Genomic DNA, 24980 nt, shown 5'->3' with positions numbered 1-24980 from the left:
TAGAAATGCAACAATATTTCAATACTTTTGTGCCCAGGGTCAAGCCACTCAGTGTTCCCGATACACTCAATTATGAAAGAAGTCTTGATGCAGCATCTAACTACGAGTTTCAAGCTAATCCCAAAGGGATTATTCATCTATCCCCTTGGCTCCACTTCTGCACACCTTGAGACTCCTGGCAAGATACTGTCTTATACGTGCTTTGAGAGTAATGAATGTTGGCAGTGTTGCAGATTAAATATAGCAAGGTTAGATGTAGGGTAATGCTCTGTGTATTCTGCCCCAGTAGCTCACCTGGACTCTGACTAAAAGGAGAAGCTCCCAGCTGCATCATCAGTGCAGCTCCATTCCCTATTCTAGTTACCTTCGTGGTGTTTCTGAATGAGTACTGATTTAATGTCAAATTATAGACCTTTCTGTGTGGTAGACAAACAGTCATTATTAACTGTGTTGAGGCTGTCCAAACTCATTTCATGCAAGATCCTTAGAGGCAACCTTTACAGGGACAATAGACGGTCAGTAATTTAAGCTAAACTCAAACTCGCTTCCCTTGAGAGAAGTGACAATATTCTAACTCACTGCGGGGATTTATGTCTGGTACAATGTATGTGTTGTTCCTTATTTTGAATTACTTTATTAATATCTCAAAATCACACCTTTTTTAAAGCGAGCTTATTTCAATAACTAAAGTTATAATCAGACACCATTGTTATCAGCATAGGGTCATCCAGCGGAGAAGGACTCAATTTGCTAAAGCGGCAGTGTGCATCCATTATTTAGCTCAGCTGTTCTGTCAAAATATATCGTACCATATGAGAAAAATAGTTTTATAACTAATTCCACATGTTTCTCGTGAGTCAAAATCCCTGTCACTGTCACTTGATGTAAAGATTTGGATTGGCGATTGTGTTGAAATTATATATTATACTGCAGCAATTTACATCACTTACAAATATATCTTAATGCAGAGTAACAGCTTCCGTTAACTGTTTCTCAGAGGGAGTTAGCTTTCAGAGGGAGTTATTTCTATTTTAAACAGCATGTTTATAATTGAGCCCCCCACCCACCCACCAACCCAAACCCCAGCAGGAGAACCCGCCTTCAGGAGAGAAAGGATGAGAGAGGGAGAGAGAACAAAAGAAAGCACAGTGCATGCTACACATTTAACAACAATACATATTGAATAAAGTTCTTGGGAGCTACGCAGGCTAAAAGCTCAAAACTGCATCTGGTTATTGCACAAACTAGGCAATGGCAAATTGGCAGCAAGATTTCACACCAGAGAACCCCTACAATGCATAAAGAGGCAATTTGACCCATTGACTTTGCACTGATTCTCCAAGAGAGCATCTTACCCGGGCACACTCCCCTGCCCTATTCCACTCATTTACCCCATTAATCCCCCTAATCTAAGTTTAAGTTTACTTATTAGTGTCACAAGTAGGCTGAGTAACACTGTAATGAAGTTATTGTGAAAATCCCCTAGTCGCCACACTCCAGCTCCTGTTTGGGTACGCGAATGGAGAATTTTTAGCATGGCCAATGCACCTAACCAGCACGTCTTTCGGACTTGGGAGGAAACTGGAGCACCTGGAGGAAACCCACGTAGACATGGGGAGAATGTGCAGACTCCACACAGACAGTGACCTGAGGCAGGAAACGAACCTGTGTCCCTGGCGTATGCCACCCTCCAACCTACATATTGTTCTGACACTAAGGGGCAATTTAGCAACTTACCAGGGGATGACTGTTCCCCCAAGCTTTTGTTTAGTTGGAAAAAAAACACAAAATGTGGACATGTTCCTTCTGTTTACAAAGGGCAGGGCTTTATGTGTGAATAAGTGTGGCTTCTAACATGCATAAGTGAGTCACATTACGAGCTCAACTGATAATCATAGGGCCAATTCACTGAACCTGCACACCTTTGGAGTGTGGGAGGAAACTGGAGCACCCAGAAGAAACCCATGCAGACATAGAGATAACATGCAAACTCCATACAGACAGTCACCCAAGACCAGAATTGAACCTGGGTTCTGGTGCTGTGAAGCAGCAATGCTAACCACTGTGTCACACCTGCCCTATTTTTCTTTTCCATTTACATCAATAATAAAGGAAATTGGATAAAATTATTGCTGAAAAAATAGACATGTTAATCAAATCTTTTTGCCTTGCACTCATCAGGTCGGTCCACAAGAAGTTATCAACAGTAACAAGGGAACAACAATTCAAACTGCATGAGAAGAGACTGCTGATTGGTTGGTTGGCAAGTGGACTCTGTTTGGTGGAGGCATTGCCATGGAGGGTGTAGCATGGAACAGTTAGTTGCCCAGGTTTGTTCAAACTCGAACTGGACAATTGACTTTGATCAAGGCATTGTCCTAGGGAATGATAGTTCCCCCAAATTTTTGTTTAGTTGAAAAAAGTGCAAAGTGTGCCCATGTTCCTTCTGCCTGCAAAGAACAGGGCACTGTCACTGTGTGTGAATATATGTGGCTTCTAGCATGCGTAAGTGAGCCACATTGTGAGCTCAACTGATAATCATAAATTGGTTTACAGTGTAATTATTTGTGCAACAGGATTGTTCTGCAAGTTTTGTCCATTCGCGGAACCACATCTAATGTTAGATATGATGACTAGAATACTCCAGTCATTCGTACCAATGGGATTCTCTGGTTCCACTGCAGTGAATGAGAAGTTTTAAGCTTTAAGTTTAGGTTTATTTATTAGTGTCACATTTAGGCTTACATTAACACTGCAATGAAATTACCGTGAAAATCCCCCAATCACCACACTCCTGTGCCTCTTTGGGTACACTAGGGGAGAATTTAGTATAGCCTATGCACTGAATCAATGCCAAATTTTCCATCCTCGCTTGCAATGGCAGTGGGACATGAACGGCTGGAGAATTGTGGTCTTTGTTTTGAGTTTTGCAAGCATGGTCTGGTTGGGTACACTCTGTACTTTGCCTGTTGTGAATAGTCAAAGGGACATGTTGTTTGATCTGATATGTTGATCACTGGGGCATATGGCCTATAGATCTGTAACACACCAGTACTGAAATTCATATACCATGTTACTCATTTGCGTGATAGGCAGGGTGTCTTTTTGGTTTGATAGCAGCATCTTGTTAGTAGAGAATATCACTAGTGTTGCTACTGCATGGTAAGAGCATGCAACAGCTAGCTTCATCTGTTGCTCAAATATTTGAGACACCTTACCCTTCCAGGAGATAGACTGGACACTTTTCTGTTCTTTGAGGACAGAAGGAACATGTCTGCATTTTGTGCCTCTCTGAATAAGGTGGCACACTGGCACAGTGGTTAGCATTGCTGCCTCACAGTGTTAGGGACCTGAACTCGATTCCTAGCTTGGGTCGCTCTCTGTGCAGAGTCTGCACGTTCTCTCCATGTCAGCGTGAGTTTCCTTTGGATGCTCCAGTTTCCTCCCACAGTCTGAAAGATATGTTGGCATTGGCCATGCTAAATTCTCCCTCAATGTACCCAACAGGCTCCAGAGTGTGGCAACTAGAGGATTTGGACAGTAAACTTCATTGCAGTGTTAATGTAAGCCTACTTATGACACTCGTATAAATTAAACTTTATTCCCAGTATTTCCTTGGCTCATTCCCCAGGACAATGCCTTGACCAATCTGTGGGGAACTGACCTCTGTGAATTTGAATAAAGCTCGTCAATGCCTGCACCAATCAGACTCCACTTGCAAACCAAGCAGCACTCTCTCCTCACGCAACATAAATTGTTATTCCCCTGTTACTGTTGGTAATTTCTTGACAGTTGATCTGATAAGTACAAGACAAAAAGCTTTGATGCAAAAAGCATCAAAGCTTTTTGTCTTTTGGTAAGTACGAGGTTTGAATTACAGGTGTACTTCCTTAGCTGATTTGGAACAATTTTTGCCTCCGAGTTAGAAAGTCTTGAGGTTAAGGCCCACTCCAGAATTTGCGAACGTTATCTAGGCTGTCTTGTTTGTTCAATACTAAGGGAGTGCTGCACTATCAGTGGTGCATGTTTTGGATTGAGATGTTAACCTATGGTCTCATCTTCTCTCTTTCTCAGGTAAAGGCAAAAGATTCCAAGGCAATATTCAAAGAAAGGCAGGAAATTTCTGCTGATGTTTTGGTTAACAATTATCCCTCAACTAACACACTTAGTACAGATGATGTGGTTAATTGTTTCACTACTTTTCACAGTAACTTCATTGCATTGATCATGAAGCCTTATTTGTGACTAATAAATAAACTTTAACTTTTTAACTTTAACTTTGCTGTTGATGGGAGCTTGTTGTACATGCATTTCTTACATTACAACAATGACAAATGATGAAGAGTGCTTAATTTATTGTAAAGTGCTTTAAGATATTATAACCACATGAGTGGTGCTATATAAATTTTTTCTTACTTTCTTGATTGACCTCTGGGGCAGTCTGGGATTTGTGCTGCTAACAAGACATTTCTAGACACTTGGCAAAGTTCTAAAATGCTAGCATTCCACACACGGTAAATGTACAGAATTATGGGGAAAGGGTGGATGATGGAGCTTGATTTGATTTACTATTGTCACATGTATTATTATACAGTGAAAAGTATTGTTTCTTGCATGCTATACAGACAAAGCATGGCATACATACTAAAGGAAAGGGGAGGGTGCAAAATGTTGTGTTATAATCATAGCTAATTTGTAGAGAAAGACCAACTTAATATAAGGTCGGTCCATTCAAAAGTCTAATGACAGCAGGGAAGTAAACAGCTCTTGAGTCAATTGGTAAGTGACCTCAGACTTTTGCATCTTTTTTCTGACGGAAGAATTCAGAAAAGAATAAGTCCACAGTGCATGGGATCCTTGATTACGTTGGCTGTTTTTCCAAGCAGCGGGAAGTGTAGGCAGAGCCAATGGATAGGAGACTGGTTTGCATAATGGATTGGGCTTCTTTCACCACCCTTTGTAGTTTCTTATGACCTTGACTAAGACTGGGTTGGGATGCTTTTTCAGACAATCAGTGCGGATGCGAAGGGCTGAGTGGTCCCTTCTGCAGGATTCTATGGTTCTATTATTTCCCAGCATTCTGAATCTCATCGCTATATTGTGCCCATATTTACGATATCTTTAAAAAGCATACACATGAAAATACCTCAGGAGATAATTGCTGGGTGATTTGGTGAAAAACCTTTGGCAATCTAATCAGCGTGTCACACTCTGATCATGTCAACTGGTTCATCAATGTCTTCGTGGTTACATTTCCAAAATTTGGTTGTGTAATTGATGACAACGCGATCTCCTTGATATGAGATTATGGGTGGGATCCTCTGGCTGTGCACGCCCCAGGATCCAGAAATTCCTGCCCAAGCTCAACAAACCTTTGAACGGACTGTTGAATTTTCTGTCATGCCCACTATGACTCCTGTGGTGGACAAGGTGGGAGAATTTTGGCCTTTATTTCTTGTCCTGTCTTTTTTTCCAATTTTTGCCATCAGTGACGCACCAATGGCACACTCAGAGAACATTGAATCAAACCACATATCTGCTTATGACAACCTCCATCCATGCAGAGAAGTTTGGTTGTCTGGGGGATACATTCCCTCCCACTGTCAGCAGCAGCAAGATCCAGCTGTGCCGTGTAATGTGTGTCATTATTATTGGCACTTCAATATTTTTATACCCCTGGTTAAATGGATTGTGGGTGAGATTCTCCAGTCTCCCTGCCCCATGTTTACCACCATATGGAGGTGGCATGTTGTCTGCTCAGGATTCCCTGATCCCACCACTGTCAATGGGAATTCCCATTGATGTCATCCCACATCCATGGGAAACCCACGGGTCGGGGGACTACTGTTGGTGGAACCGGAGAATCCCACCAGCATGAACAGCCGGAGAATTCCGGCTCATATATTTGTAGTTTAACAACTCAGTTTCTGTAATTTTAAAACCTAGATTAGTGCACAGCCTATACTGCTTTTCTTGTACTAATTACATCCACAATTTCCTTCATCTACTGTTTCATTGTCGGTAGCACTCTTGCTTCTGAGTTAGGAGGCTGCTGGGTTCAAATCCCACTCAAGAGTTGAGCACATCAGTCAAAATTCACACTCTAGTGCAGCGCTGCACAGTTGGAGGAGCTAACTTTCAGCTGATGTATTAAACCGAGGTCCTTCTGGTCTGCTTTCTCAGGTGGAAGTATGGGTCTTTTATGAAACAGAGCAGCAGAATTATCCCTGGGTCCTAGTTTATTTATTTTGCTATAAACATCAGAAAATAGATTATCTGGTCATTGTCGCATTATTATTTGTTGTAGGAGGCTTGCTGTGTACAAATCGTCTGCTGCATTTCCGACATTGTAACGGGGACAATGCTTTGTTGTCTCTAAAGCACTCGGGAATATCCGATTGTCATGGAAGGTGCTAGATATATGGAAGAATTACTTTCTTCTCTGGAGAGATAATGGTATTGTCGTTAGACAATTAATCCAGTAACTCAGCTAATGGGGACCCAGGTTCGAATCCTGCCATGGCAGATAGTGGAATTTGAGTTCAATAATTTTTTTAAAAATCTACTGTTGATCATGAAACATTGTTGGAAAAACCCAACTAATTCACTAACGTCCTTGAGGGAAGGAAATCTGCAGCCTTTAACTGTTCTGACCTACATGTGACTCCAGAGCCATGGCAATGTGATTAACTCTCAACAGCCCTCCAAGGGCAACTAGAGATGGGCAATAAATGCTGGCCAGCCAGTGATGCCCATGTCCCACAGATTAATTTAAAAAAAAGCAAATTGTAGCGAGGAATTGGAGAATGGCACTATTCCAATTCCAGGCTCCCACTGTCAGCATCAGGCTATCCCAGGCCAGGTTTAACAAAGATAAACATAAGAACTAGGAGCAGCAGTAGGCAATTGAACGCCTCCAGCCTGCTCCGCCATTCAGTTGCCTCGGAAATATACCCCAACCGAAACAAGTTGAACATTTCCTACACATGCCATCCTATGAATGAGATTGCCAAACTGGCAACAGCATCATAACCCATGTTTGCCACATGCAAATTCCATCCTATTTTACAGAAAGTCCGTACAGCCAGCAGAACCTCGGTAGGGTTTGTACCCCGGTCTCAGAGGTGACAGGCTATTGGTTCCTCTACAGCGTCACCCAATCTCTGTATTTTATACACTTGGAGGAAAGTAGAATGCAATGATTGGCAGCACTTCCTCTGTGATAGGGGGCAGATTGTGGTCTGTTAAATGTTGGGTGCAAAAGAGCAGCCCAAAAAACTAAACCGGGAAACACAGTGATCAGGAGGAGATGCCAACCAGATTAATTAGTTACAATTCATGTCGGAGGATTATTATCATCAAATATTATTTATTTATCTGCAGTATAAAAATGTCATTATAATTGATCTGCGCTGGTCACTCTTTATATTGTGAGTTTTTGCTGAGTGCAGGGTAATATTTTGATGTCATTCTGTCTAAATTAGCACAATGGAACAGCTGCTCATTGTCTACATTGCAACATGTCTTTGTCTGACTTGCTCGTACTACCTTCTGCCCTGTAGCAACATTTCATAAGAGATTAACAACTGACAGTAGAGGAAAAGCAGTTAGATTTCCTCAATGCAGGCAGCGTAGCTAATTATCTGCCCACTTGATTTTATGCCCAAAATTCAGAAACAAGGTGCTAAAAGATGTATTTATCACAGATTGTCATGTTTAAATTTATAATGTAAACTCTTTCTCTTCCTCTATTTGGCATCGATCTCCTTCTGATAACTAACCTCCTTAGAACTTAAGGGCCTGACAATGACTCAGACCAATGGCATTCTCACTGACCTGATAGAGAGTGGGAACGCAGTTGTGTCGTGGTTTTACTGTTTGCCTAATAATCCAGAGATCCTGGTTTGAATCCCACCACGGCAGATGGTGGAATTTGAATTCAATAAAAATTCATCTGGAATTGAGAATCTACTTACTGATGACCATGAAATTCTGTCACAAAAACCCATCTAGTTCATTAATGCCCTTGAAGGAAATCTACTGTCCTTACCTGCTCTGGCTTACATGCGACTCCAGCAACGTGGTTGACTCTTAAATGCCCTCAGTGATGGGCAATAAATGTTGGTCCAGCCAGCAATGCGCACATCTTATCAATAAAAATAAAAGGTACATTTTTGTCAAATGGGAAATGTTTTCCTTCATGTACCAAGGACAAGCACAAACAAGCCCCATCTTAGAAAAGGATGGATGCAATTCCTCACCATCAATGCATAATCCTGGAAGCTAATCTGACAGATTTCAAATTTCTGTTTCCACTATGGTTGTTTAGCCTTTAAAGTCAGGATTAAGGATGATTGCTTGGACTCCAGTTTGATAGGTTCTGGGATGACTAACAAGTCCAGAGCATGATCTGTAGACTGCCACATGTGGGGCAATTGGCATCTTGGCGTGTTGGCTAAATGAGGCATTACAAGGTTTCTACGCTATGTCCGACACCCGTCTGCATGTTCTCAGTGAAGTCCCTCGATGTATCTGGTGGCTACCTGAATGAACCTTTTCCATTTTGGTTAGCCATAAGCCAGGGAACTCATGACCCAGCAGATATATTTGACCTCTTCAGGAATCCATTATTGATTTTTTTTTTGTAAAAGCAATTCCAATGTCTTCCTTGGAATTTCCTGCCACAACTGAGTTCCGAGTGTTTTAGCAGTCTGGTTTCACTCATATGAACAACATGTCCAGCCAGGAGAAAATGTCTTTGTGGTTACCACTTCAATGCTGGGCATTTAGGTCTGAGAGAGGATGGTGATAGTATTAGACGTCTTCTCTTGCCAATGGATTTGGAGGACCTTGCACAGACACCACTGGTACACTTCTCTAGTGCTTTGAGGTGCATGCTGTGGGCTGTCCAGGTCTCCAAAGCATCTGGAAGCACAGAGGTCACTGATGCCAGGCAAACCATGACCTTAGTCGGTAGGGAGAGGGAATGGGGTTGTGATGGTTGGCAGGTTAAATAGGTCAGGTGGCTGGTACAGCAACTTTTCACCCACCCTTGAAATGACCCCCATTATATACCAGGTGGACAACAGCCAAAAATGGCAGCCTGCCCATCATACTTAACTATTGGTAAGCCTGGTGACTTGACCTTATAATCTGATTGGACTGGACAGGTGGGTTGTATTAGGCAGGAGGTTGTTTAAGGCCTATTTGACTAAAGATGAGAAGGCGATTGTGGGGGGCAGGACTGACCGAAGAAGGCGGAAGGGACAATGTCCGGGGTGTGCGATGTCCTTAATTATGCTGTCTGCTTTGCCGAGATAGTGGAAAGTGTAGACAGAGTCAATGGATGGGAGGCTGGTTTGTGTGATGGACTGGGCTACGTTCAAAACCCTTTGTAGTTTCTTGGTGTGTATCCTGAAGGCATCTCGCCACAGTGCAGAAGGCGGAGGGTTAAAACAGGATATTCATAAAATCCGTTAGTAATGTATCCTTAAGAACCCACAGTATCAACTCCACTGCATATATTCCAGTGGGATCTTTAAATTATGGAAGTTATTTCATACATTGTGAATCTTTCATATATTTATCGGTGACAATGTTATAAATCTATTATGAGGCACTTCTCCCAAAAGAAATACCGTTGCAATGTGCCACTGCTAATGTTGTATTCTACTTAATGCCCATAATGTTTTTCTTTATTAAAAAAAGGTGAGCGATACCACAGGAATGCTTCAGTTGAACTGAAGTGATCAATTAACAGCACGGTTTTGTTTAATGCAGGTGCTTGCTTTGTGCACTCATTAGCACCCTGGCTTAACGTCACGGTAACAACTTTACCTGAAGAATGTGGCTACAATAATTGCTAGCTTTTCACAGAATGGATTTTAATAAACAAGAAAGACATATTTTTCTTTCCTCAGGAATACTAATAAGTGATTGTTTTCATCTTGAAAATAAACGACACACACTTATCTCTCAAGACAGATGGAGCTTGTCTTTGCTAATTTTAGTTGCTTTGCTGATGTTAGTGAAGAATAAACATGATATATGACCTAGTTCACAATATTACCGCACTTACCACAGTCGCAGACTTATTGGGGACGTATCGGTTTACAAAATAAACCAGCAGGATTTTTGTTAATGTTAATCTGCTTCCTCTCTTCAAACAGATGCCCCAAGTCTCTGTCCTTTTACCCAGTGAAGTGGGGGGGATTTTGTCTTCACATTCAGTGCTCCATCATTTTTCTTATTTTGCACTATCTCCACCTAACTCATTGAAGTCTACGCCATCCAGAGAAAAAGCCATCTTTGGGCAACAACATTACAGCTTTAAAAAGTGGGGTTATCTTTGAACCCTGTGTATTTGCTTTAAAATGATATGCATTCTCTTCAAACGTGTGTTATTTTTTAAGACATGAAGGCACTTTGCAACAGAAATATGAATACAATTGTGTCACCAACAAAAGGGCCAGAAGCAAGTCCTTCCTGACTGCGAGTAGCACACAGACTGATTTGACTTAGTGGCACAGTAGTACAGTGGTTAGTACTGCTGCCTCACAACACCAGGAACCTGGGTTCGATTCCCGACTTGGGTTACTATCCGTGTGGAGTCTGCATGTTCTCCCTATGTCTGCGTGGGTTTCCTCCTGGTGCTCCGGTTTTCTCCCACAGTCCGAAAGAGGTGCTGGTTAGGTGCATTGGCCATGCTAAGTTCTCTCTCAGTGCACCCGAACAGACGCCAGAGTTTGGCAACCAGGGGGATTTTCACGGTAACTTCATTGCACTGTTAATGTCAGCCTTCTTGTGACACTAATAAATAAATTGAATTCTGGTTTTGTAGGAAGGAGCAATATACAAAGTGGCAAACCTGATATCCACATGGTGCTATTTAGTCAGATATTTAGACCGAATACTGCATATGTCCAATTGTCTTGTAATTATTTCCACCTGCCGGGCTCAATTAGAAACAATGGCACAAAGAATCAAAGAAATACATTATTTAATGCCGGATTTAATTAATAAAGTAATAATTAAATTGGCTTGACTCTTCGCCTATCTGTGTGTTCGTCTTCAATATCATGTGATGGAATATTAATTGCAGTAAATTGAACTCGTTCACAAAGGGGATAAATCTCTATTGGTGGGATTGTGTCTGAATATTAAGATTTCCCTTCACAGATTCCTTTTTCCTTCATGAATTGCTACTTGCTGCATTCTACCAACAGGAGGAGTGATTCCAATATTGCCCTGACCAGATTTATTTCTCTTCTACCTTCCTGCACGCCCACTTTAAATTGGAAGGAGGGAACATGCGGGAAATGCTCCCCAACGAAGACAGGTGAATCAGGTTGTCGGTCGGGGTTTGGGGGGGGGCGGGTGGTGGATTCAGGTTCACAACCGCAGAGCTGCCAGTCGGGCGTTGCACTCGCAGAAACGAGCCTTCTGCTCCACTTGCCAGTCTGTACTTGTGGGTGATAAATCAGTGTGCAAACCGCTGCGCGAAACAGGTTCGGTTCAAGAACAAAACTCCTGACAAAAAGAAAAGGGAGTGAAACATTTACTAGTTTAAAGCGTAAAGCATTAGCATCTCTTTTTGACCGGATCAGCACGAGTTCAGAATTGACTTATATGATTCCATTATGATATCAGCCCACTTTCCTGCTACCACCTTGAACATTCTGTTGTTCTGACCCTTTTATCAAAAAAAAATGTGCCATTGAAAGGGTCAAACCACAGAGAGCAATGATTAGTTAAATATTTAATTAATAATTAGATAGCTAGAAATGTGGAAGGGTCACGACAATGAATACAGTTTTAAATTACCCGTCCTTTGCTTGCTGAAAGAAGCACTGTATTAATAAGGTTAAAACAAAACTGTAATCCGTCATCTGGGGTTTGCCAGGAGTATTGGCCTAAGCAGTGGCCAGCTATGTGCGCTCTGCATAATGCCAACTGAGTTCACAATGCGGGCACACTGCCAGCAGAAACTGGCTTCCTACTGTTTAATGACAATAGATTTACTGCGCTGTTGCTTATGGGTGGTGTTGTGGAAACAAGGGCATTGCTACTCAAATACAGCACCTGGTGACAGCCAGTGACCTTGGCTGCTCCCTTCACCTGCCTCGCAAGCACAAATACATCTTTCATTTCCCTTAGCGCTGAAGCGCCAACATGTTTGCAGCAACACACCAGCTTCGAAATGTTGTCTGCTGAAAAATCTCAGAAACAGCTCGGGTTAATCCACAGATTAAAATGCGGGCAGTGTCTTGAAATTAAGAGGCAAGTTAAGATTTCACGGGAAACAGTCCTGTCGGGCTGTTCGAGGGGCAGGGAAAGGAGCCTCCTTTGTTGACAGCCTGCCATGTTTTTAAAAACTTGGACTAATTTGGTCTAAGAGTCACGTTTGAGGTTTCTGTGAAACTACAGATACCAGGCTCAGACTGCTAGCTGTGTAATGAAATGTACAGCTGGTGGACCCCGAATGACACAGCCAGCTGCACCTCTCCACAGGTCACACGCGGTGATAACTTGAGCTCTGTGCATGTGTTCTTGTTGCAAAGACGGTGCAGACCATTCAAAATGTAATCGAGGGCCAACAGAAGCTATACCACCACTGGTGTGACCTCAAACAGTCCCTCCCCTGCCTCAGTCCCCACTAAATTTACACTTGGAGGACTACGACTGTCTGTATTACACCACTTTACTTTCCATGGATAGCTTGGTTTTTTTAAAAGTCTTAACTTGCATTATGCTAGAAATTTCTCCCAGTGAAGATGGGAAGGGCCCATTGAATTTAAAACTTGGGGCATTCCAGATTCCCTTAGTGGTGCACTTTGCATGTGACTACAGAATGATGGAACTAGTATACATTTTGACTTCAGTGCAGTTGGATGGATGGCTGAGCTGACTGAGTTATATTGCTCCAAACCACAAACTCGTCACATGAATGTGATCGTATAATGATAGGCTAACTGTACTGAGATTGAGATCGAATTTGATGCCATCTGATTAATGAGTAATCCCAGCAGATTGACTAATTTACAACCACACTGAATTTTGCAGGAGTGTGAGGTGCATGAACCAAACTAAGTATATTCCAGAGTTGATTTTTATCACCTTGGTCATTGGTAGGGTCACCAGTGTCAATCAACCTGATGGTGGGAAACGCCAAAAAGAAATGTTACATTCTAAACCCTAGAGCAATGACCTCAAAAGCTGCTGTTTAGCTGCAATACACTTTGTGTTCTAATATTCCAAAAGGTAAATATTTTGTGTTATACACTGAGGCACAGTAAGGTCATCACTGATGTTTTATACTTGCCTGAACCCTGCCAATGTCAATTTGTGGAAAAATTACTAGTTGCTACTTGTTATGAGTAGACAATCACTTCAAGAAAATGGAAGAGGGCAACTTTGTCTGCGCCAGTAGTTCCCAAACTGAGCTCCGCGGACCACTGGTGGTTTATGAAGGTACTGCAGGTGATCTGTGGGAAAAATCACTCAGCTCCTCATTAGGTAAGCGTTATCTGTTTCCATGAGTAGGCCTCCTGTAAATGAACTGTAACGGTGTAATGCATTTGTGAATGTGCATCATAAACTACTAGAAATAGCTGTGTTTTTAATACCCGTAAAATATAAATTTGAGTCCTTTCAGCCATTGGTTATGTAAAAAAGTCTTTCACAAGGCTTACATACGTTGTGTTCTGCAAAAGCTTTTGATGATGATCTAGTGGTCGACATAAAGGAAAAAGTTAGGAACTGCAGGTCCATAGTCAAAAACCTCCATCCTTGTTCATGTCTGGAACCGTTGTGCCACTGTGCCGCCCCATGAATGAAACTGTTCTCAGGCAAGTGTTGTGATTGTCACTAATCCCTTTCCAAAACTGCATCTATCAGCTGTAAAACTGTGAAGAACCAAACAAAAAAAACTCCACAGATTTCATGCCGCTTTAACTATTTAGAATCACACCAATGATCAATCATTGATTTCCCAAAGACTTTCATTGCAGCAGGTATAAGCATAACTGAAGATTTCCATATTCCAGTTCTAATTAAAAATCAACATTATCTCATGCAGTCAAATTGCAATTAAGATTATCTTTGTTTTAGTTGAGATTTGAAAAAGAGAGTTTTAGCACTTTCTCATTTAATAGAATCATAATTCCCGTCATAAGAACATATGAAGCATAAGAAATAGGAGCAGGAGTAGGCCATCTAGCCCTTCGAGCCTGCCCCGCCATTCAATAAGATCATGGCTGATCTGAAGTGGCTCAGTTCCACTTCCTGCTTTCTCCCCATAACCCTTAATTCCCCTGTCTATCAGAAACCTATCTACCCGTGACTTAAATATATTTAGCGAGGGAGCCTCCACCACTTCAACGGGCAGAGAATTCCAGAGATTCACCACCCTTTGAGTGAAGAAGTTCCTCCTTAACTCTGATCTAATCTGCCCCCCCTTATCTTGAGGCTGTGTCCTCTAGTCCTGTTATCCTTTCTAAGCAGGAAGAATCGTTCTACCCTTTCCCTTCCCTTCATTATCTTATATGTCTCTATAAGATCCCCCCTCATCCTTCTAAACTCCAAATGGTACAGACCCAGTCTATTTAGCCTCTCTTCATAGGCCAACCCTATGGGTCTTCACGGAGGTCTTATCCACTCCGTCAATATCCGCTTGCTCTGTTTATCACTTTTTCTTGAATATCCTCTTTACTCACAGCCGAACAACTGAGGAATTTACCAGAGTTTGCCTGACACAAAGTGCTTGTGAGCTCTCTAAATCTACGGCCAAGGTAGACAACAGCTCAGAGTTAAGAGACCTTCAATGTAAGTTTGGGTGTATTCATAGAATCCCTAAAGTGCAGAAGGAGGCTACATGATTCACCGAGTCAGCACCGACAACAATCCCACCCTGGCCCTATCCCTGTAACCCCACATATTTATCCTGCTAAGCCCCCTGACACTGGGAACATGGCCAATCAACCTAACCCGCACATCTTTGGAGTGTGGGAGGAAACCGGAGCACCCGGAGAAAACCCACGCAGACAAGAGAAGAACGTGCAAACTCCTCACAGACAGTGACCCAAAGCTGGAATTGAACCTGCTTCCCTGGCGCCGTGAGGCAGTGTGCTAACCAATGTAGCGAAACTAGGTGGGGACACACTACTTCTTGTCCCCGTGTGACCAACCTCCACCCTGATTCAATTACCAGCTCCTTAAATGGCAAGTCCACCCACCCTGTCCCAGTTCCAGTAATGAGCTAGTTTGCCTGGCAAAACAGCAACAATACTTCAAAGTGCTGAGAGTTTGCTTGGGGCTTAGGTTTTGGATTTGTCACCTTGCAAAGAAGAGTGACTCGATTACAACCTTTCATCCCTAGGCGTGTCACTCTGCCACCAATTCAGCCCTAAATAAAGCCCAATTACATTGAAGGTATCAGGAAATTTGTAATCTAATGTAAATATTACTTACAACCGCAAGATTTGTTTTATTGTGAAATGTTAAGACCTTAAATATTTCCATGCTGGGTATCAAAGAACTCATAGACTAGAATCCCTACAGTGCAGAAGGAGGCCATTTGGCCCATCAAGTCTGCACCGACCACACAGGCCCTATCTCCATAACTCAACTTATTTACCCTGCTAGTCCTCCTGACACTATGGAGCAATTCACCATGGCCAATCAACCTAACTATTACATCATGGGACTGTGGGAGGAAATTGAAGCAGCCGGAGGAAGCCCACGCAGATATGGGGAGAATGTGCAAACTCCAGACAGTGACCCAAGCCGGAAATTGAACCCAGGTCGCTGGTGCTATGAGGCAGCAGTGCTAACCACTGCCACTGTGTGCCCCAGTCATGTGCCTTTTGTTACTTTTAGAAGCAAACATTGGTGTACATTTGCTGGGGCCTCAACTGTTTACCATATACATAGATGATCTGGAGGAGGGGGCTGAGTGTAGGGTAACAAAATTTGCTGATGACACGAAGATGAGTGGAAAAGCAAATTGCGTGGAGGATGCGGGAAGTCTGCAGAGAGATTTGGATAGGCTGAGTGAGTGGGCGAGGACTTGGCAGATGGAATATAATGTTAGCAAATGTAAGGTTATCCACTTTGGAAGAAATAATAGTAGAATGGAATATTATTTAAATGGTGAAAAGCTGCAGCATGCTACAGTGCAGAGGGACCTGGGGGTCCTTGTGCATGAATCGCAAAAACTCAGTCTGCAGATGCAGCAGGTGATCAAGAAGGCAAATGGAATGTTGGCCTTTATAGCGAGGGGGATAGAATATAAAAGCAGGGAGGTCTTGCTGCAACTGTACAAGGCCCTGGTGAGGCTGCAACTGGAGTACTGTGTGTAGTTTTGGTCCCCTTATTTACAAAAGGATATATTGGCCTTGGACGGAGTACAGAGAAGGTTCACTAAGCTGATACCAGACATGAGGGGGTTAGCTTATGAGGAGAGTTTGAATAGATTGGGCCTGTACTTGTTGGAGTTTAGAAGGCTGAGGGGGGATCTTATAGAGACTTACAAGATAATGAAGGGGCTCGATAGGGTAGAGGTAGAGAGATTCTTTCCACTTAGAAAGAAAACCAGAACTAGAGGACACAGCCTCAAAATAAAGGGGGGGGGGGTGCAGTTTAGAACAGAGTTGAGGAGGAACTTCTCCTCTGAGGGTGATGAATCTCTGGAATTTTCTGCCCATTGAAATGGTGGAGGCTACCTCGTTGAACATGTTTAAGTCACGGGTAGATAGATTTCTGATTGGTAAGGGAATTAAGGGTTATGGGGAGCAGGCGGGTAAGTGGAACTGATCCACTTCAGATCAGCCATGATCTTATTGAATGGCGGGGCTGGCTCGAAAGGCTATGTGGCCTACTCTTGCTCCCATTTCTTATGTTCTTATTCTTCACTACCTGGATGGAAACCAGGGCAGTGCGCATTGCCTAACTCTTAGCAAATCTCCCCAATATAAATTTATTTGATTTTGACCATGGAGCAGGTTCAATATAAAATGGGCACCCACTCTGCTAAATTATCCCCGCTGTGGTGAAGACAAGGGTTTGGCCGCTTGGCCCAGTTTTGCTTCAAGAGTATGAGTTTATCAATAGCCATTCATAGTCAAACTCAGAAATCAGTGAGTGGCTATTTGATTTGCCCTGCTCCTCCGCTGGCTTTGCTCGCTGGCACCTGGACAAGAGACTCTGGAACAAAATATATGGAGGCAGGCTTACTGGCGAATTCTGGGTGGTGGGAGAGCACTCGAAGCTGGAGGGCTAGTCAGAGCTATGCCACCATGTAAGCAGTAACAGGATGCCACAGGTAGGAAGTGAAGGAGAAACCCCAAAATGTTACGGGGGAGCCGCCCAACTTGGTGGCCTGTGACTGCTGTTCCATCATTCAGGAAAGACCTTTCTAGAACATTTGCCCCCACTGTCTGCCAAGAGACCACCTCCAGATAGTCGAACTGTCCCGTGCCATCTTTGGAACTATTACAGACATTCTGATCAACCTCTTTCAATTGGCCCGAAGTGGCCATCACATGTGCACCCCATCCCACTTCAGGGACAATAGCTTATTTCTTCAGAAGGACCTCTTCAAAATACAGCTAATGAAACAACAACAAAACTTACTCCAACTTATAAAATCAAAGAAAGGGTTTAATAAAGAAACATCATTACTCCAAATCTGGGGCCTCGCCCCGGGCCACTCCGAGTTTCCCACAATTCTACATAGTTTCTTATTTATAGTGAATCAGTTGGTCAGCTGACTATTACATCACTCTGTGATTGGTTCCATGTTTTACAGGGTCAGCTGACTCTGATATCTTGTTCCCATTGGTCACATTACATCCAATACAAATTTGTCACTGGTTACATTCTAACAGGGCTCAGGGTGGAGGAGGGTCACGGGGTGGGGGTGGGAGGGCAAGCAGGTTGGAGCTGGGGAACTGTCCTGCTGGATGGCAACAGCCCATTTAGCTCCCAGACTGCCCTGGCAGGAGTTAAAAGTCCAGCCCTGCGTGTCGCTCTGAGTAAAGCAGAGACGTGCAGTTGGTTGCACTGCTCACAACAGCTGCAGTTCTACTGTGCAAAGTACCGTTCTGGAAAAGATCTCCATTTACATTAAGTTTTAGTCCCAAGTAGGCTTATATTAACACAACAATGAAGTTATTGTGAAAATCCCCCCTAGTCACCACGCTCTGGCACCTGTTTGGGTACACTGAGGCAGAATTTACATGGCCATAACCAGCACTCTTTTGGAGTGTGGGAGGAAACCAGAGCACCTGAAGGAAAGCCACACAAGCGCAGGGAGAACGTACAGATTCTACACACACATGACCCCCAGACCAGGAATTGAACCCGAGTCCCTGGCACTGTGACATAGCAGTGCTAACCACTGTACCACCAGGCCAGTTGGTGCCACATTAAGCTGCCGTTTAACAGTTCATGAAAAGTCTCTGAGCAGCTGTAAGTGTCATGGACAGTGAGTGCTGTTCCTTCACCACTGGCTGCAAAATTCAGGTCACAATTGAGATAATTTGCAAAGTGACTGCCGAAGAAGCGGATTAGTTATGCTACTCAAATGACCGCATTCGCTATTCTTAGAGGTGGATATTGTGCAGTGTGTGGGGGGTGGAGGGAGGGAAGGTAGCAATGTCACTGAACTAGTAATCTAGAGGCCCAGACTAATGCTCTGGGGACATGAGTTCATATCCCACCATGGCAGCTGCTGGAATTTGAATTCAATTCACAAAATTTGGAATTCAAAAGCTAGTCTCAGTCGTGGTGACCATGAGACTAACATCAATTGTAAAATACCCATCTGTGTGTTTTTAGTGAAGGAAATCAGCTACCTTTAGCTGTAACCTAATCCAGAGCCACAGTAATTCACTTTAAAATGGCCTCTGAAATGGCGTAAAAAGCTACTCAGTTCATGGGAAAATAGGGATGGGACAACAAAAGCTGACCTAGCCACATTCGGTGAATGAATAATTTTTTAAAAATAGATACACTGAAAATTTGACATATTTCGTCATCTGATCCAATTGCCCAGGCAGTCTGTTCCATCTTCTGGTGAGCTGGTAGGTCTCTGATAATCCTGTTCTTCCTCCTCATAACCAGATTTGTCTCCAGTTAAATGTGGCCATACTTACCCCCACTTCAACTTTACGGCCACTGACCCGGACTGTTCAATACATGAGCAGCAGGAACTTGGCACTCTGTTGTGCTACACGACATCCCAGTCATCCATTCTGACCCTCGATTAACTCCCCTGCTCCGGCAATGACTCCAGGCTTAGGCCTTCCATTTTTCAGAAGGTCTGCCCAGGGTTCTGCCAATAATCAATCTGTATCTCAATTACTCCAGCGATTCCAGCAATTGAGGATTGAATGGGCTGTAAGCCAAGAGAAAGGGCTGTGCAGGTCCTGAAACAGAGATTGCCACAAGTTGCATCAGGACATTTATTAAGTCAAATTGTTTATCCAACAAAACTTTTTTGTCACACCTGTAGTAGGTAAATATATTGGAATCGTATTCGAGTCATCTCAGAAAGCATGGGGAACTTTCAGTGTTCTATTAGCAGTTAATATTTGATAATCCTTATTTGTTGAAGCCCTTACATTTAATGTGAATTCCTCTCAATTCCTATACAGTTCAATGTGTGAGGTCTTTTTGTCCATTCGCTCAAAGGGTTTGTTGCTATAATTTGACCACCGCAGCACCATAATTGGCGGAGGAAGCCTATCCAGTGAGTGACCTTTAGCTCCCCTACCTGGAAGTGAACCAAAATAGGGGACTGTGGACTGTTAAGTAGTTTACAAGCTTCTGAGTAGCATGTTGAGAGCTGGTTTCACACAGATATACAAGAGCGACTCAATCCAATAACGTAGCATGTTAGCATATCAGTGCTCTTTAGAAGCCTTCTCTTTGTCAGCTAAAGAATGCTCCCCTGGCGCTTTCTGGCTCTTTTCAAGAATCCACCCTACCCATTGAAATGCAGCTGTTCATGAAAGAGGAGATTCATTCCATAACGAGGAAACACTCTAGAGGGCAGGTTTCGAATTGCTGCTAATGGTACATTCAGCTCAAGTTTTTTAACCCCTCCTTCCTCACACCCTGCACAATATCTTTACACAAACAAAAGTTCTTAAGGAGCCATGGAGGCTACAGCCAAACTCTTTTTCAAGAAGCCTTTCCTTCCAAAGTGAGCAACCTTTCCCCTTCAGTGCTGAATTATGCCCAACATGCGTAGCCTAGTTAAGTGTAACGTGGACGAACAATAAATTAGGTACCAAAAGAATGATTGCCTCCTTCCACCATTCAGACTTTTCAGATTTAGGCTCCTAATTAATGCCATATGTGCTGCTCTTTGTATTCACGCACAGACTTAAATCAAATAAGAAAGCAATTTTTAACTACATATATCCCCTGTGAGCAAAACACTTGAACTATGTTTCAGAGCTATTAAAATGGTTCAAAAATACTTCTTCCCCGACAATTGCAGCATTTGTCAAGATATTTGACTAATTGATTAATAAACAGTCATTTATCACTTTAAATGTGTGGGCTTTCACTATTAAACCAATTTGCTGGAAAGGTCACGGAAAGTTGAAATGTTCAAAAAATGTCATCTTTAAGGTTGGGGTGGCGTGGGGAGAAGTTGCACTTATTTATTGAAAATAATGTTTTACATGTGCAAAAGGGCATTGATGTACCACCGTGCTGTGCCACAATGTAACTTCAATACTGTGGACTTGCTCCTTTAGAAAATTCTTGATCTTAGCCGTAACCGTAAACAGAGCCAGGCATCAAAGGCCTGGAATTTTACTGGCACACCGGTGGACAGAAAACTGGACAGTGAATCACAGCTTCCCTCCACACTGTGCCAAAGAAACTAGTAAGAAGTCTCACAACACCAGGTTAGAGTCCAGCAAGTTTATTTGATAGTAAACCCTCAAGCTTTCAGAATGCTGTTCCTTCATCAGGTGAGTGGGGAGATCTGATCACCAAACAGGGCATATAAAGGCACACACAGTTTACAGAATACTGATTAGAGTGCGAGTCTTTGCACCTAATCAAGTCTTAGAGGTGCAGACAACGTGAGTGGAGATAGCATTGAGCATAGGTTAAAGAGATGTGAGCTGTCTCCAGTTAGGATAGTAAGTGAGATGTTGCAAGTTCAGGGAGGTCATGGGGGTTACAGATAGTGTGACATGAACCCAAGATCCAGGTTGAGGCCGTCCTCGTGCGCGGAACTTGGTTGTCATGTTTCTGCTCAGTGACTCTGCGCTGTCGTGTGTTCACTAATGTCCTTCAATGGGTGGCATGGCAGCACAGTGGTTAGCACTGCTGCCTCACATAGATACATAGAAGATAGGAGCAGGAGGAGGCCACATTCAGCCCTTCAAGCCTGCTCCGCCATTCATCGTGATCATTGTTGATCATCCAATTCAATAGCTTACATCTGCTTTCTCCCCATAACCTTTGACCCTGTTCACCCCAAGCGCGAGGAACCCAGCCCGATTCCAACCTGGGGGGACTGTTTGTGGAGTTAGCACATTCTCCCCATATCTGAGTTTTCTCTGGGTGTTCTGGTTTCCTCCCAAAGATGTATGGGTTAGGTTGACTGGCTGTGCTAAATTGCTCCTTAGTGTCAGGGCGATTAGCAGGGTAATTACATGGGATTTGGGAGTTACGGGGATAAGCAGTGGGTGGGACTGTTGTCAGTTCAGGCTTGATGTGCTGAATGGCCTCCTTCTGCACTGTAGGGATTCTATGGATTGCTCACTGACTGATGCTTAGTTTGGGATCCACTATGACCACTGGGCCCCAAACCTCATTTCAATCTTGGCCTAGACATGGACAAAAAAGCTGAATTTCAGAGGTGAACTGAGGTAACTTCCCTTGGCATCAAAGCATTTGAAAAGGTGTAACAGAAAGGAGATGAATCACTCTCCTACCTTATACATTATAGATGGTGAGCAAGCTTTGGTTACCTGTCTTGATCCCTCCTAATATAACTTGGCAACAAATTTATCTGATAACAGCCTGGTGAAGCACCTTTGGATGTTCTTACATTGTTAAAAATGGCAGCACTGCTGCCTCACAGTGCCAGGGATCCTGGTTCAATTCAGGCCTGTGTGGGGGTTGCACATTCTTCCCGTGTCTGTGTGGATTTCCTCCGGGTGCTCCAGTTTCCTCCCGCAGTCCAGAGATGTGCACTTTAGGTTGATTGGCCATGCTAAATTCTCCCTTAGGGGGACTAGCAGGGTAAACATGTGGGATAGGGCCTGGGTGGGATTATCGTTGGTGCAGGCCCAATGGGCTAAAAGGCCTCCTCCTGTACTGTAGAGATTCAATGAGATTCTATATCAATGAAAGTTGTAATCCAAAGCTCCTGGACTTCTAACACTCATCTCAAATCCCCAGTGAATATGGCAATAGTTTTCATCTCTCTGACATTTGGCTACATTTTCACTATTGTAACAGGTTTATTGAATTTGGATGAGCAGCATCAGTTGTGAATTATTCAAATTATTTTTCTGTTCTCTAAGAAACAGGAATAGGGTGTGGGTGGGGTTGTGGTTGGTATAGACTCGAAGGGCCAAATGGCCTCCTTCTGCACTGAAGGGATTCAATGATTCTACAATTCTAAGATGGGAAATGGTAACTGTCATAGAAAAGGTTAAAGAAGAGTGGGGAGTATAGAGAAAAATCAAATCAATATAATGGGAAAAAAAACAATAAGCAGCCAAGAAACCTTCAGCATCTGAAATTAGTTTTTTAACATGATCTAGGGTGTGGCAATCTCAAAATTATGGTATTGGACGAGTAACCCAAAGGTTCATCATCCCATCAGATCAGATATTATTGCCGTGTACCATAAAAATATTCATAAAAGCTGTTCTCATGTTATAAGATCAGAATTGGTTTGCAAATCTCCCTTGGGGGGTGGCCTAGATGTAACACCAGCCCACGCTACATTGTTGATTCATATTGCCCTCAAGATAAGCAGGGAACGCCAATGAACAATCCAGTACTTCCCACATCCCAATTACAAATATACAGCTCTGTTTTTCCTGTCAAAATAAAGGTGAGGCTAACAACGCTTGCCATTATTCATGGAAAACAACTTCACAGAATCATACAATGCAGAAGTGACCATTCAGCCCATTGAGTCTACACTGACACGCGAGAATCACCGAACCAACCTGATCCCATTTACCAGCAATTGGCCCATAGCTTTAAATCTTCTGATGTGCCGAGTGCTCATCTAGGCACTTTTTAAAGGATGTGAGGCAACTTGTCTCCACCACCGTCCCAGACAGCCCGTTCCAGACTGTCACCATCCTCTGGGTAAAAATGTTTTTCTTTACATTTCCCCAAACCTCTTGCCTCTCACTTCAACTAAGGGGAACAGATTCTCCCTATCCTCCCTGCTCCTTATAATCTTGTACACTTTAATCAGGTTGCCTCTCGGTCTTCTCTTCTCCAACACAAACAACCCAAGCCTATCCAACCTCTCTTCATAATTTAAAGGTTCTATCCCAGGCAACATCTTAGTGAATCTCCTCTGCAACTTCTCCAATGCAATGACATCCTCCCTGCAATGTGGCAGTCAGAACTCTGCACACAGTAATCCAGCTATGATCTCACCAAAGTTCTATACAACTCCAACATGACCTCCCTACTTTTGTAATCTCTCAATTGACAAAGGCAAGTGTCCAATATGTCCTTTTTGTCACCCAACTAACTTGCCCTTCTGTCTTCAGAGATTTATGGACAAACACGCCAAGGCCCCTTTTTTCTCAGAACTTCCTAGTGTCATGCCATTCATTAAATACTTCCTTGTCAAATTACTCCTTCCAAAGTGTATCATCTCACACTTTTCAGGGATAAATTCTATCTGCCAAATACCTGCCCATTTGACTATCCTGTAGCCCAATCCACTTAGCCTCACTGTTAACTTCCTCACCACTCTCTTTGTGTCATCCACAAACTGACTAATCCCATCCCTCACATGACAAGTAATAGCAGATCCAGCACAGATCCTTGTGATACGCCACTGGACATTGGCTTCCAGTCACTAAAGCAGCCTTCTGTCATCACCCTCTGTCTCCTGCAACTGAGCCAATTTTGAAACCACCTCCTCAAATTATCTAGTATCCCTTGTGCATTTGTCTTCTTTAAATGTCTCCTACATGGGGCCTTGTCAGGGTCTTTGCTGAAATCCACATCGACTACATCAAATGCACTACTCTCATCAACACCTGGTCACCCCCTCAAAAACATTCTTCCAAATTTTTTCAGTTTGACCTCCTTCTGACAATGCCATGCTAACTATCCCTGATCAAACTTTGCCTCTTCGTGTGGAGATTCTTTCCTTCAGAATTTTCTCCAATAGCTTCCCTACCACAGATGTAAGACTCACTGGTCTGTGATTCCCTGGCTTATCCATACAATCCTTCTTAACTAACCAGTGAGGGACAGGTGCATGGTCAAACATCCAAGAGATGGTATCTGACTGCCACTGTTCTGCTGTTAGCTTCTCAAAATCTGTATCTCACCTACTGCCTCACCAGTGATATGCAACAAAAGTCATGAAGTTGCTTTATTTGTGAGTAGATATGAACTAACCTCAGGAAGTTAAGCCATGTCCATTCCAATCCAATTACACTGTTAGTGATGCAACAAAGGTTAGCTACAATAAGTCAGCCTCATCTGCACTGAAAATGAACTATTACAAATGATGAGTCTCACTCATTGAGGTTTTAATAGTTGTAGGAGATTTTTAAAGTGTTAATTTTTCCTGTCTCTTTTCACTCTCTTCATCCAATATATATTTCCTTTTCAACACTTCTCTAAACCTAATTTAGCCTTGAGTTCACCCATTTTAACTTTGGTTTCCTTTTATCTTCTCGCATTGTTAGTTTCACAATTCTTCAATTTGATTTGCTAAGGTGATGCAGAGTTCTTGC

The sequence above is a fragment of the Carcharhinus amblyrhynchos genome, chromosome 28 (genome assembly GCF_965287045.1).
Source record: "Carcharhinus amblyrhynchos chromosome 28, sCarAmb.v2.hapA, whole genome shotgun sequence".
In the NCBI taxonomy this organism is placed as follows: domain Eukaryota; kingdom Metazoa; phylum Chordata; class Chondrichthyes; order Carcharhiniformes; family Carcharhinidae; genus Carcharhinus; species Carcharhinus amblyrhynchos.
The sequence above is the reverse complement of the archived record's forward strand: the minus strand, read 5'-3'. Positions refer to the sequence as shown.